This window comes from Protopterus annectens, chromosome 12.part0, assembly GCF_019279795.1.
Source record: "Protopterus annectens isolate FY-2018-M chromosome 12.part0, PAN1.0, whole genome shotgun sequence".
In the NCBI taxonomy this organism is placed as follows: domain Eukaryota; kingdom Metazoa; phylum Chordata; order Ceratodontiformes; family Protopteridae; genus Protopterus; species Protopterus annectens.
In genome coordinates this window covers 320,463,657-320,478,986 of record NC_056746.1, presented here as the reverse complement: position 1 = coordinate 320,478,986, position 15,330 = coordinate 320,463,657, and the positions used below count along the sequence as shown (strand labels likewise).

At 43.1% G+C, this 15,330-nt stretch overlaps 1 protein-coding gene across 1 annotated transcript in view; it reads left to right on the top strand.

Annotated features, from left to right (window-relative positions):
* RBBP6 (RB binding protein 6, ubiquitin ligase) overlaps nt 1–15,330 on the top strand; it is a 2,624,906-nt gene that overhangs the window by 1,892,181 nt on the left and 717,395 nt on the right. The window lies entirely within an intron of this gene.

Sequence of the window (15,330 nt, the reverse complement as noted above, 5' to 3'; positions counted from 1 at the left end):
TTTTACTCAAGACTGTTCTTGGTACCCAGAAAGGACAAGGCCTGCCGGCCAATACTGGATTTATCAATTTTGAACACATTCCTGGACATTCCAAAATTCAAAATGCTGACTTTGCAGCAGTTTCTGCCCATGCTGTGCAAGAATGCTTGGCTGGTGACATTAGACCTAAGAGAGGCATACCTGCATGTCCCAATAAGGGAATCGTGCAGAAGATATCTCTGTTTCAAGGCTGGCTTAATGCATTACCAATTCTCTGCACTGCCCTTTGGCTTATCTACTGTGCCCAGGGTCTTTACAAAGTGCCTGGCACCAGTAATTGCTTTTTGCAGACAAAGAAGTATACAAATATATCCTTACTTGGACGACTGTCTCATTCAAGCAGAGACCAAGGACATTCTTCTTCATCACCTGGCGTTTGTGAAAAGGCTTCTAACATGCCTAGGGTACACAAAAAACGAAAAGAAATCACAACTGGTACTCTCTCAAAAGATAACATTCCTGGGTGCAAGCTTGAATACAACTGCCCAGATAGCTTTCCTCACGCCAGACAAACAAAGGCAACTGACTACTTCAAACTGATGGCAACAAAAACCCAGTTACCTGCAAGGCAAACTCTGCAGGCTTTGGGCTTCATGGCATCCTGCTGATTCCATATGCAAGACTGCATATGAGGAAACTTCAGTGGTACCTAAAAAGTTTATGGAGCCAACATTGTCACAGTCTGGAAACAATGATTCCTCTCATTCCCTGCCTACAACAGGAGTTTCTATGGTGGGCAAAGGCATGTCACCAAAACATGGGATGGACTTTCACTCTACCCCCTGCCAGCTATACCTCAACAACAAACACATCAGATTATGCATGGGGGGCACACCTGGCAGGAAGATGCATTCAGGGCATATGGACCCCAAAACAAATGCATCTGCATATCAACCAAAAAGAAATGTTAGCTGTTCAAAATGCCCTGACAGCCTTCAAGGACTTACTTCATCCAGGACAACTTCTGATAAAGACGGACAACACCACGGTTATGTGATATATAAACAAACAGGGGGGCACACACTCATACCCCCTTTGCAGATTAGCCATGGCACTGTGGGACACAGCTTTGACTTACCAAGTACATCTTCAAGCTCTGTTCCTGCCAGGAAAACAAAATACTGTGGCAGACGATTTAAGCAGAAACCTTATGGACCCTCACGAGTGGAAACTAGATCCACAAGTCTTCAGCTTGATAACAAAGAAATGGGGGAGCCCGGACATAGATCTGTTTGCCTCTCCTCAAAATTATCAATTGAAAAGATTCTGCACAAGGACTTATCACAGACAAGCATGGAAAGTGGACACCCTATCCTTCAGTTGGAAAAACCTATCAGTTTACGCCTTTCCTCCTCTGCCTCTTCTTCCCAGGGTCCTACTAAAAGTCAGACAAGAGAAACCAAAGATGATACTAATTGCCCCGGACTGGCCCCGCCGATACTGGTACCCAATCCTAAGGAACTTGTCTCAATACCCAGCTTGGACCTTACCTCAAAGACCTCAATTACTTTCCCAGTAAAACAATCAGATCCTGCACAATCAACTCCAAACACTGAACCTGGCAGCATGGCTGATCATGTAGTTATGCAAACAACACCCCTCAGTAAAGCTGTGATGGATGTCATTTTGGAAGCCAGAAGGCCTAGTACTAGAAAATCTTATGCTGACAAATGGAAGAGATTCTGTGCTTGGAATCAAGCACAAGGAACTGATACAGCAGAACCAAATATTCCTCAGATATTACAATACTTGACTGAGATGCTTGACAAAGGCCTATCTTTCTCATCAATAAAAAATCCATGATTCTGCCATTTCGGCTCATTACAATACAGAGCCCCACCAATCTTTTCTCATCCTTTACTAAAGCAGTATCTTAGAGGAGCCAAAAATTTAAGGCCTCCCAGAAGAGATCACCAATACCTGCATGGGACCTCAATTGTGTTGGAAAAGCTCACCCTGCCTCTATTTGAACCAGCTGCTACTGCAGGTATAAAGTTCTTATCATGGAAAACAGCTCTGCTCCTAGCAATTACTTCAGCAAGAAGAGTCTCAGAGCTACAGGCCCTCATGGCTGTGGAGCCTTTTATCATATTTTACCAGACAGGGTGTCTCTGAGGACCAATCCTTCATTTATGCCTAAGGTGGTTTCCAGTGTGGCTTTTAACCAAACTATTCATCTGCCAACCTTTTATCCAAATCCGCAGAACTCTAGGGGGAGAGAATTCTGCATTCCTTGGACATACACAGACAGCTAAGATTCTACTTGAGCAGGACTAAAGCTCTAAGAAAAACTGAGCAATTACTAGTGACATGCTGCAAGATCAGAAGGAAAGGCTATTTCAAAGCAGACTATTTCAAAGTGGATAAGCCAATGCATTCGTTTCTGCTACTTACACCTTGGCAAACCTGTGCCCAAGGGCATTAGGTCTCATTCCACCAGAGTTGCAGCTACATCAGCAGCCTTTCTCAGAGGAGTACCAACCAAAGACATTCTAGAGGCTGCTACTTGGAGTTCTGTTCACACCTTTACAAAGCATTATCATTTGCTTCTCTCAGTCCAGGGCAGGCTTTGCCACTGCAGTTCTGCAGGTCTTTATAGCCGCCCCTAATGCTGTTTAGCTCCAGCCTCCCATCCATAGCTTCGGGATTCTACCCAGATGTAATGACTGCAACAGTGAAACACGAAGAACATAGTCCATTTGTGTACAATTACCATAAATGTAGATGTTCGAGTGTATTCACTGTTGCAGTCCAGGTTACCCACCCGCCATCCCCCTTTCATTCTGGAGTTTATCTTTCCTTCTTTATCTTCTACAACCTATGTGGTGTATTTGCTTGTAGATGAAGGTAAAGTTTGTATTGATGCATATATATATATATATATATATATATATATATATATATATATATATATATTTATTTTTTTGCTACCTTTTTGGGGGCACCTGACATCTGGAGCAAGAAAAACTAAAGAAAATGGCGTTGGCTGCTTGTTTTATACCCCTGACAACCTGCCTTCATGGAAGAGGAGACAGCAACCAACGCAGGACCCAAGACTTTGGAATTCAGGCCAACTGAGGGCAACCTGCCAGCAGATTACCCAAATGTAATGACTGCAACAGTGAGAGTACACTCGAAGATTTACATTTATGGTAAGTGTACACAACTGTACTGTCCATAAGGACCCCAGTGAACCCACCCTTACGTCTGATAAGTCTCTTCAGTAGGTTTAAAAACTCAACCTCTAGCTATATATGTTGACACCCAAACTTAAACCCTTTTATGGATTATATCAGCACATATTAATAGATTCATGAAATTTTTTAAAAAATATGGTGGAAATAGAATATAGTTTGATTCCCCACTATACTGGTATGCTTTGGTTTGAGGATGTTTTGGTAGATTTTGATTTTCTGTCTCATCAAAAGTTCAGAATAATTATAGAAAACATGGGAACAGTATTAAAAAACAGTTACTTTTTTTCCAGGGAGAATACTATAGGCAGATAGGGTAGCTATGGGGGCATCTTGTGCCCTTTCATATGCCAATATTCTCTTATATTGGGAAATAAATTTTGTTTTCAACACAACTATGTATTCAAACAACATTAGATATTATTTTTGTTTTTTGGATGACATTTTTATTATTTGGAAGGGACCTGTGGAGAATATAGTGAATTTTATTACCTATATTAACAATACCACTAGTTTCCTTTCCTTTATCCACAACGTGGATACAGAGGAGATCCACTACTTGGATGTAAAAATCAGAAAGGATAGACATATGAACAAGTATATATCCACTTTGTATCGAAAACTTTTCCAACTCATATCTTCATTTCCAGAGTGGGCATCCCCTTATGCAAAAAAGAACACAATAAAGGAGCATATGGTGAGAGCCGCACGCATGACCACTTACATGGAGGACTTAATTAAGGAGGTGAATTACATTGGACAACTATTTACAGACAAGGGGATACCCAATGAGTTTAAAGTAACCAAGGAGGAAATTTTGACTAACTGGGGTAAAAAATATGTACCCCTTTTGGGACATAACAGTGTGCTGCAAGCAGTTCCACAATACGATATACAAATAGAACATAAGGGGGAATTATTTATGGCTGTAGAGTACCATTCAGACACTAAGAAAGCCAAAGAAATTATTATAAAATATTGGGAACTGCTTTCCAGAATGCCCAATAGTCTGGATGTGTTTGCTAAGACCTTAAAATTCGGATATAAAAGGGGCCCAAACTTCAAAAATATTTTTGAAAGGGTGAGCAAAAACTAGGGAAAAACAAACATGGTACTTATAAATGTGGGGCTTGTGCCCAGTGTGCATTTATAGAAAATAGGGAAGATGTATCCATTGGAGACAATTTAAGAATGTTGGTAGGGAAAGGGATACTACAACTGTAATGCAGTAGGTGTAGTATATATAGCTTATTGCAAACAATGTCCATCATAGTACATTGGGAAGACAGAAAGTTGAAACAACGGATATATGAACATTTCTATGAGATTAATAAGCAAAAAGAAACACATGCTTTATACAAACACACTTTAACTTGCAAGCAAGCCAAGTTCAAGTTTTGGGTTTTGGAAAAAGTATGCCTTTCAGAAGGGGGTGAGGACTGGGAGACTTCCCTTGAGTATAAAGAATTTGATGTGGCAGCTGAATTTAGATCCTGATATGCCACCAGGTTTAAACAAATAAATTTCACTAGTTCCTGCTCTCAAAAGGAGGGCTTTATTACTGTGACATTGTTAATGCAAATTTATTTTCTACGTACACAGTTTTTTATCCGTTAATGTTTTAAAATGCAGTGTGTGTATTTTACATTTGGTGCAGTTTTTTAGACCATGTCTTTAAATGTGAGTGAAGTTCATAGGGTAGGTTCATAGATGGGTACTAGGCTACTGGCCCTAGGGCCTATATAAACCTAGCCAAACGGTACCCTGGCTTTCGCCACCCAAGAAAATAATTTTCCTGTGCCCCTGTCGAGCAGAGCCACAGAAGTGTTCCCCGGGGTGAATTTCCTATCTCCCATCCAATCATTAAGATTTTTCTTGAAGAGTGCTAATGAGGAGCTTTGTTTGATATGGATAGGTAGTTTGTTCCAGAGTAGGGGAAGTCTCTGGGACAGGAATCTATCCCTCCAGCATGTTCTGTTTATTGTGGTGACAAGGTTTAGGTCCCTAGAGTGTGTAGCTCGGAGGGTTAGGGATTTCTTTAAGTGGAGCATGTCCAACAGCTCTGGGTTTGACATAGCTTTGTATGTTAGGCAGAGATAGCCTCTGAGTAGACGATATGCAACGGAGTAAAGCTGGAGTTTTTTGAGATGGTCTGCGTAGGGCATCTGTTTGAGGCCAGTAATCCTCTATGTGAGGTACTTCTGTGGCCTTTCCAGTTGTAGATGTCTTGTGAGATACATACCAAAAGGGGCGTTGTACTCTATTATGGGTTTGAGTGACGAGTAGAGGGGAACAATGACCTCTTTTTTCCTGGATGAGAAACCTTTCATGATGGTGTGCCACGTAGAAGGATTTCCTGACTACTGTGGCAATGTGATTATCAAAGGAGAGACTACTGTCCACCTGTGTACCAAGGTCTCATATCACACTTTCGGTGTTAAGTAGACTACCGCCTATGTGGTAGTTCATGGGTACAGAGTTTTTACCCAAAGGGATGACAATGCACTTTTTGGCATTGAGCTTGAGGCCGTGGCTTTGACACCAGGTATCTGTCTCAGTGAGGCCCTTTTGCAGGATGTCCACATCGTTAGGAATTTTGATTATGGCTCCTAGTTTGAAGTCATCTGCGAACTTCGTTAGCCAAAGACCTTCTGTGTTAGCCTGTACTACAGAGTAGTAGCTACCAAACAGGAGAAAAGGACCCAGGACTGAAACCTGTGGTACTCCACTTGTCACTGGTCTGAAGTTGGATTTGGAGTCTGCTACTTTCACAGTGTGGGTTCTGTCAGTGAGCCAGTTGGCAACCCATCTTGTGACACAGGGATTTATACCTAGTTTAGTGAGTTTATCTATAATTCCAGAGTAGGGGATGGTGTCGAAAGTCTTGGCGAGATCTAGATAGGCTGTGTGAACCACCTTACCCTCATCTACGGCTTTAGTGACCACTTCAAAGAAGTCTGTCAGGTTTAGGAGACATGATCTGCCTTTTACAAACCAGAACTGAGTAGGGTCTAGAGTTTGGAGATTACCACTGTCATTGTTTATGAGTTCCATGACGATATGTTCCATAGCCTTGCAGACCAGGCTCGTCAGGCTAATGGGGCAGTAGTTCCCGGGGTCCATGGTGGCTCCCCCTTTGTGGAGTGGGATAACCGTTGCTGTGTGCCATTCAGTGGGCACAAAGCCTGAGGTGAGGCTACGATTGAACATGGTACTTAGGTGGAGTGCCAGTTCGTTCTGTAGTTAGTGTAGAACGCAGCCTGGGATGTTGTCATGTCCCACGGATGCTGTGTTCTTGCCTTTGGAGAGTGTTTTTTTTTTGCCTGTGCAGCCGTGATTACAGGAACTTTGCATTCTTCCAGTATAGAGATGGGCCCTGTAAGGGATAGGAGGGGGGTAAAGTTAGCACTGAACCGATCTGCCAGGATGTTGGCAATATCAGTTGGTTCTGTATATTTAGTGCCATTGTGCTGCAACTCAGAGCAGATCTGAGTGTTGCCTTTGAGATTCTTGATATAGCTATAGAATGCTTTGTGGTTGTCTTTAGAATCAGTGGTGATTTTGTTTTCATAACTTGGCTTTGGAGGATTTTATGAGGGATCTCAGCTTCTTACTGAGGCTGACCAGGGAGATGTTCTTTGTGTTTCACTGTTGCAGTCATTACATTTGGGTAATCCTGCTGGCAGGTTGCCCTCAGTCGGCCTGAATTCCAAAGTCTTGTGTCCTGCATCGGCTGCTGTCCCCCCTTCCCTGATGTCAGGTCGTCAGGGGTATAAAAGAAGCAGCCGACGCCATTTTCTTCCGTCTTTCTTGCCGCGCGGTTCCCGAAGCAGAAGCAGTTCGCATGTGCCAGTCGGCCGACTCCTGAGATTTTCGTGTTCGAGTTTCAGACCCGAAGTCTTCAATAAAGCTAAGTACCCCGTTGGGGAAACTTTTTTCATGCTCCAGACCGATGTCAGAAAAAGTTAATAATTGTATTTCTTGTGGAAAGCAAATACCTCATAAGGACTTTCATCCTTACTGTATTCCTTGCCTAGGCCGTGATCACAACGTTTCTGGTTGTCGGTTTTGTGCTAGATTTAACCAACACACTATTAAGCATCGGAATGATTTTGCTTTAAGCTATTTTGGATGCCGGTTTAATTATCCAGAAATGTCGTTGGATAGCCATCCGACTACCGGAGTTCACAAAAAACGCAAAGAAAAGGAGAGAGATAAACAACCGAGGTCCAAAACCGATGCCGAAGCTTCTCCTAAGCCAGTCTTCGGTTTGCCGGTTCTCAGTGAGGGACTTTCGCAGCCCCTGACGCCCGCTACTTTAGAATTGCAGGCCGCTACCGACTCCCACGTGGAGTCGGCTATACCGCTGGAAACTCAAGGTATTAGAGCCTCGGACACTATCCCCTCAGATGGGTCCGGAGCCGCTGAGCAGGCACCGACTTCTGAGGGTGTATTCAGACCTAAACATCTTTACTTTAAACCGAATTCAGCTTCAAAGGCAAAGACTAAAGCACCTTCTAAAGCAAAGAAGCAAACTCAAGATCCACATGGACAGGCCTCTATGCCCAAAAAACAGGTGCTCAAAATGGCCGAAGACTTGATTACCTTGATCAGGGGTTCCCATCCCCCTTCTGATAAAAGGCCTAGGCAAGAGACTGACTATGAATCTTCAGATCAGGTTTCTATTTCTTCTGATTCCTCTTCTGATCAGGAACATTCTTTCCCCCCCCATGAGGATTCTAATGCTGAAGGATCTATACCTTCAGCTTCTCCTCCAGAGGACTATTCGTTTGGGGAAACCTTGCATACCATGAGGGAGCATTTCCACTGGGAGAGCTAGGATTTTTCAGAATCTAAAAAGAGGCTCAGGGATTTCCTTTTACTTCCTCAAAACAGGCATCTAGCCATTCCACCTGTGTTAGACATTGTAGATTGTGTTTTCTGAGTCTAGTCTGACCCCTGACTCCTTACCTCCAGCTCCTGTTAAGCCTGAGAGATATTACAGGGTTCCTGACACTCATAAATTCCTTTTTAAAAATCCTGCTGCAGACCCAGAAAATATTTCATAGGGTCCCAAAGGAGTTAAGGCTTCAGCTGCAAAAAACCCTACCCCCTCTGACAGGGATTCTAGGGCACTGGATAGATGGGGAAAAAAGGTTTACACATCTGCTACCTTGGCTATAAGGGCCTTAAACTGTCAGTTTCATATGCTCAAATATCAGCAACATGTCATGGCATTGCTTAAACAGAAAATGTTGTTAAACTCTGAATGTGCAGAAAACAAGGAAATGCAGGATTTATTGCATGCAGCTGAACAAGTTGGAAAGCATACTTTGCAATGTGGTTTTGATTCTTTGGAGGCCTCCTGCAGGGCCGCAGTTACGGGTTCTGTAATTAGGAGGCATGCTTGGTTAAAGGAACAAAATCTGCCTGATCATGTCAAAGTTAAATTATTAGATGCACCTTTACAGCATGATACTTTGGTGTTAAATAAAATGGAGGACAAAGCTAAATCTATGCAAACTGTCAAAGATTTTTTACAAGTACAGCCACCTAGGTTTAGTAGGCACTGGCTTACAAAGAATTGGTCCTTTCCTGTGTCAGACAGACCTCAAAGGGGCAGATCCAGACCCCCTAGAGGCAGATCCCAGACGCAAGGTTCATATACAAGTCAAAGCAATGGGGTGCTTCTACCTCCAAAGTTGGAGAAGACAAATCACAACCATACAAGAAACAGTCCCAATGACTTCCCCCTGCCTGCACCAAGCACTTATCTCCTGGCAGCACCCTCAGGGGGAAAATTAGCACTTTTTTCTCAAAATTGGCACATTATAACCCAGGACAAGTGGGTTCTAAATGTAGTGTCACAAGGCTACAAGTTCCATTTCCATACCCTGCCAAAGGCAAACGGCTGGCCACATCTGCCAAAAAAATCAATGGGCAGAAGCGCAAAAACAAGTCTCATCCCTCATGGACATGGGGGCCATTCAACAAGTACCAGTGCAAGAGCAGGGGCAAGTATTTTACTCAAGACTGTTCTTGGTGTCCAGAAAGGACAAGGCCTAGAGACCAATCCTGAACCTATCTATTCTGAACACATTCCTGGATATACCAAAATTCAAAATGTTGACTTTGCAGCAGCTTCTGCCCATGCTGGGCAAGAATGCTTGGCTTGTGACTTTAGACCTAAAATTACCTTGAACCAGTAATTGCATTCTGCAGACAAAGAGGAATACAAATATATCCTTACTTGGACGACTGTCTAATTCAAGCAGGGAACAAAGACATTCTTCTACAGCATCTGGCGTTTGTGAAAAGACTTCTAACATGCCTAGAGTGCACAGTCAATGAAAAGAAATCAAAACTAGTACCCTCTCAAGAGATAATATTCCTGGGTGCAAGCTTAAATACAACTGCCCAGATGGCTTATCTCACGCCAGACAAAGGCAACTGACTACCTATTTCAAAATGTTGGCAACAAAGGCCCACTTATCTGCAGGCTTTGGGCTTCATGGCATCCTACTAATTCCATATGCAAGACTGCATATGAGGAAACTTCAGTGGTACCTAAAAAGTGTTTGGACTCAACATTGCCACAGCCTGGAAACAATGATTACTCTCATTCCCTGCCTGCAGCAGGAGTTTCGATGGTGGGCGAAGGCTTGTCACCAGAATAAGGGACAGCCATTCACATTACCCTCAGCCAGGCAGACACTAACAACGGATGCATCAGATTATGCCTGGGGGGCCCACATGGCAGGAAGATGCATTCAGGGCACATGGGCCTCAAACCAAATGCATCTACATATCAATCAAAAAGAGATGCTAGCTGTTCAAAATGCCCTAACAGCCTTCAAGGACCTACTTCATCCAGAACAACTACTGATAAAGACAGACAACACCACGGTCATGTGGTATATAAACAAACAGAGGGGCACACGTTCTTAACCCCTTTGCAGACTAACCATGACTTTGTGGGACACAGCATTGACTTACCAAGTACATCTGCAGGCACAATTCCTGCCAGGAAAGGAAAACACTCTGGCAGACGAGCTAAGCAGAAACCTCATGGATCCCCACGAGTGCCAGCTGGAACCACAAGTCTTCAGCATGATAACAAGGAAATGGGGATGCACGGACATAGAGCTATTTGCCTCCCCTCACAACTACCAACTAAAATGATTCTGCACAAGGACTTATCACAGACAAGCATTGAAAGTGAACACCCTATCTTTCAGCTGGAAAAACCTATCAGTATATGCCTTTCCTCCACTGCCTCTCTTCCACAAGGTACTCCTAAAGGTCAGACAGGAGAAGCCAAAGATGATACTGATTGCCCCAGACTGGCCCTGCCAGTACTGGTATCCAATCCTAAGGAACTTGTCTCAATGCCCAGCTTGGACCTTACCTCAAATACCTCATCTACTGTCCCAGCAAAACAGTCAGATCCTGCACAGCCAACTCAGTACTTTAAACCTGGCAGCATGGAGGATAATGTAGTCATACAAAACACACCTCTCAGTAAAGCTGTGATGGATATCATTTTGGAAGCCAGAAGGCCTAGTACTAGAAAATCGTATGGTGGAAAATGGAAGAGATTCTGTGCTTGGAACCAGGCACAAGGAACTGATACAGCTGTACCAAATATTCCTCAGATTTTGCAATACTTAACTGAGATGCTGGACAAAGGCCTATCTTTCTCATCAATTAAAATTCATGCCTCTGCCATTTCGGCTCATTACAATACAGAGCCACCAATCTTTTCTCATCCTTTATTAAAGCAGTACCTCAGAGGAACCAAAAATTTAAGGCCTCAGAGGAGCTAAAAATTTAAGGCCTCCAAGGAGATCACCAATACCTGCATGGGACCTCAACTATGTCTTGGAAAAACTCACCCTGCCTCCTTTTGAGCCAGCTACTACTGCTGATATAAAGTTTTTATCTTGGAAAACAGCTCTGCTCCTAGCAATAACTTCTGCAAGACGAGTTTCAGAGCTACAGGCACTCATGGCTGTGGAACCTTTTATCATTTTTTATCCAGATAGGGTCTCTGAGGACAAACCCAACATTTATGCCTAAGGTGGTGTCCAGTGTGGCTCTTAACCAAACTATTCATCTGCCAACTTTTTATCCAAATCCACAGAACAAGGGGGAGAGAATTCTGCATTCTTTGGACGTACACAGACAGCTTAGATTCTACTTGAAAAGAACCAAAGTTTTCAGAAAGAGCAATTACTAGTGGCATATGATGCAGGATCACAAGGAAAGGCCATCTCAAAGCAGACTATTTCCAAGTGGATAGGCCACTGCAATTGTTTCTTCTATTTACACCATGGCAAGCCAGTGCCTAAGGGCATTAGGCCACATTCAGCCAGAGCTGCAGCCACTTCAGCAGCCTTTCTCAGGGGAGTACCAACCAAAGACATTTTAGAGGCTGCTACTTGGAGTTCAGTGCACACCTTTACAAAGCACTATCATCTGCCACTCTACCCTAAATCCAGGGTAGGCTTTGCCACTGCAGTTCTGCAGGGCCTCATAGTCGCTCCTAATGCTGTTTACCTCCAGCCTCCCAACCATAGGCAACAGTGAAACACGAAGAACATAGTACAGTTGTGTACACTTACCATAAATGTAGATGTTCGAGTGTATTCACTGTTGCAGTCCAGGTTACCCACCTGCCATCCCCCTTTTTTCTGCTGGAACTTTTCTTTCCTTCTCTGATTTGTACAACCTATGTGGTGTATTTGCTTGTAGATGAAGGTAAAGTTTATATTGGTGCATGTATTTATATATATATATATATATATATATATATATATATATATATATATATATATATATATATATATATAAATTTTTGGTTACCCTTTTAGGGGGCACCTGACATCTGGGGCAAGAAAAACTGAAGAAAATGGCGTTGGCTGCTTCATTTATACCCCTGACATCAGGGAAGGGGCGACAGCAGCCGACACAGGACCCAAGACTTTGGAATTCAGGACGACTGAGGCCAACCTGCCAGCAGGATTACCCAAATGTAATGACTGCAACAGTGAATACACTCGAACATCTATATTTATGGTAAGTGTACACAACTGTACTTTCCTCCAATCATGGTATTTTACTCTTTTTTTGCCACAGTTTCTTTCTTCTGTTGTAGAGTTTGTTTATGGCAGGGGACCACCAGATTGGCTTCCTTTTTTTGGAGGATAGCATCTTCGTTCTGTTAGGGATTGCACAATCCATGCACTTGTGTAAGTGCTTATAAAGTGCATTTATGTAAGATTCAGCAGTCGTACCTTTGTTGTCCGAAAGCATGAGTGTCGTGAAGTTTGCCACTTCTGTCTTAAGAAGCGTGAAGTTGGCTTTGGAGACATTTTTTTCGATGGTTTCCCTAATGGGGGGTGGGATGTGGATGTCTAGGGTGATTAGCTTGTGGTTGGATCTGACCAACAATGAATTGACCTCTGGTGTGGAACACCGGTTGCCCATGTTGGTAATGACCAGGTTTAGGATATTGCTGCCCCTGGTGGGGGTGTGGATAAGTTGATCCAAAGCATTGGAATTTATGAATTCCAGAAAACGTTGAGCAAAAGAGTTGGTACATGAGTAGTTTTCCCAATAAATGGTGAGGTAGTTGAAATTGCCCATTATTAGGGTGTTAGGTTGTACCCTAATATTTCCCAGTGTATCAAGAAATGAGGAGTGGGAATCCTGGGGCACGGTGGGGGGATCTGTAGCAAGCTACAATTTGGATTGTGGTCTTGCCCAGAGTTAGTTGCACTTGGATAATCTCGGATGCATTATGCTGAGCAACTAGCCTGGAGGTGTGGATATCCTTAATGAATATGGACACGCCTCCGCCTTTGGTGTTTCGGTCCAGGTTACGTGGTCGAAAGGTGTGGTATGAATTATAGCCTGGTAATGCAGGGTTGCTCTCTGGAGCCTTGAAGTGATTATTGAACAAACTTTTCAATTAAACTATTAGAGAGTACAAAAGTGAAGGGCAGTCAAACAGTAGTTATTCTGAAGAAGTTCCCTTGTGAGGAATGAAAGCACTCAATCTGTGTTTTGGAACCTGTAATTTTGGTGTTTGTACTGGAATAAACTACTTCATTTTTATCCAGAAGACTTCAGTGTGTTAACTGGTGAACTGTCTGCCTTTAATGGACCCAGCGAGCTTCACTGAGTGTGTTGCTATGTTTCTTTGTGCTTTCTTTGCTGCTCAGTTCCCTTTTTTGGTTTGGTCTAGCACTGATCCCTTCCAGGCACATATTTTCATAAGATTTGCTAAATATTGTGAAGGAGACGAGGAAACCAAACACAAGGAAATCCTACGTAGCTGGGTGGACAGAATTCTCCTACTGATACCTTGCTAAAGACCATGACCCTAGTTCTGTCCAAGTATCCCTGGTTGTCAACTGTCTATAAAACCTTTATAAAACAGGATTATCTTCTGCCTCTTTAAGGGTTCATTGTCAGTTGTATTTGGTTTTCTGCCACTGGATTCCCCCATTTTTTCATTTATCAGTTGATCAGTTTCTTAAAGGGGGCACTACATTTCAGATTACCCAACAGGGGTATTACACAACCATGAGACCTAAAATACATACTGGAGAAACTCATCCTGATGGCACTCTTTAAACAGCTGCTCCCATTGCCCTTAAGTATATTTTGTGGGAGGAGGTGGTTTTGGTGGCAGTCTACTAGCTGAACCTCTGAGTTGCAAGCCCTTATGTGCAAAAGAGCCCTTTTTGTTTTTTTCATAAAGACATGCTTACCTTGTGTACTAAACCTACTTTCATGCCGAAGGTGGTAACATAATTATCTTTGAGTAAGGCTGTACACCTCCCATTTTTATTTCCACTGGAGGATAGTCCACCCTGTAGGATCACCAAGCTGATCTACTTCTTACCACCCTACTCTTTCTATTGAGGGAATGAATGTGATGATCGGGCCTTCTGAGCAGGAGTGAGTGGTTGTGGCCCAGGCTGTTGCTTCACCTTGGAATGCTTGGTTGTCTTAGTTGTAATCCCTCTCCAATGGAATGAATGGTACTGTTGGGTGCAGGTAGAAGAGTCACTGAGCTAGGTGCTACATAGATGATGGGATGAGGATAAATGAGAGCATTAGATCAACGTTGTCTCTCTTGCAGGGAGGGAAAACCTGCCGATAAACAGACCAGTCAAATGGCTTGCTCTGTATATTTGCTTTTGCTTCTCCATTCACAGAAAACCTGTGCCAGGTCATGTCAAAGCCCATTTCACTAGAGCCACTGTGGCCACCATAGCCTTTCTCAGTGAGATCAGTACTCAGTCTTTTCAGAAGCAGTGACATTGTCATTTTGTAGGCACCTTTTCTATGCATTGTTTGGGTTTTGTAGCCTTGACATTTTTGCCACAGCTGTTCTTTGAGATCTGCTTTCTTTATAATCCAATCAGGATTAGCCACTTCTAGTCTCTATACATTGGGAGTCTTCTAGAATTGATGACTACAGCAGTGAATATTGCAGTGAACATAGTGCATCTATATTAGGAACTTGCCATAATTGTAGATGTTTGAGAATATTCACTGTTGCAGTTCCTATAACCCTCCACACTTTCCCCTTCTGCTTCCCTGCTTGGACCATCCTGGGTACCTTCTTTACCTTTTCCCTTTCTCCTCTCCTCTCTCCTTCCATCAGGCACACTTTCTCTAATCCTGCCTAGGTAGAATCCAGCAAAGCAGATGGTGGGAGTGGTTTTCCTTACCATTTACTAGTGTTCTGTTGTGTAGGGCAAATTCCTTGTGTGGCTAGGGCAAGAAAGATCTGAAGATGGTATTAGCCAAAGCCCCTCTTACAACCCCCCCCCCTCTTCCTGATGTGCGAGTGAGTCATCTGCCAAGGATTGGGGAGGGGGATAGAACTCTGGAAGTCATGCTTGCTGGCTGTCTACTGTAGGCCGGATTGCGAGTATAGGTGCACAACTATATCTTTTTGAGCAAACAAACTTTTATTTTTCTTTTCTTTTTCATGCCATGTAACAACTGTACTTTGCACTTTGTTCATTAATATAAGATTTATTTCAATCGACTGTGCCAGATGTAATGTTTTATACCG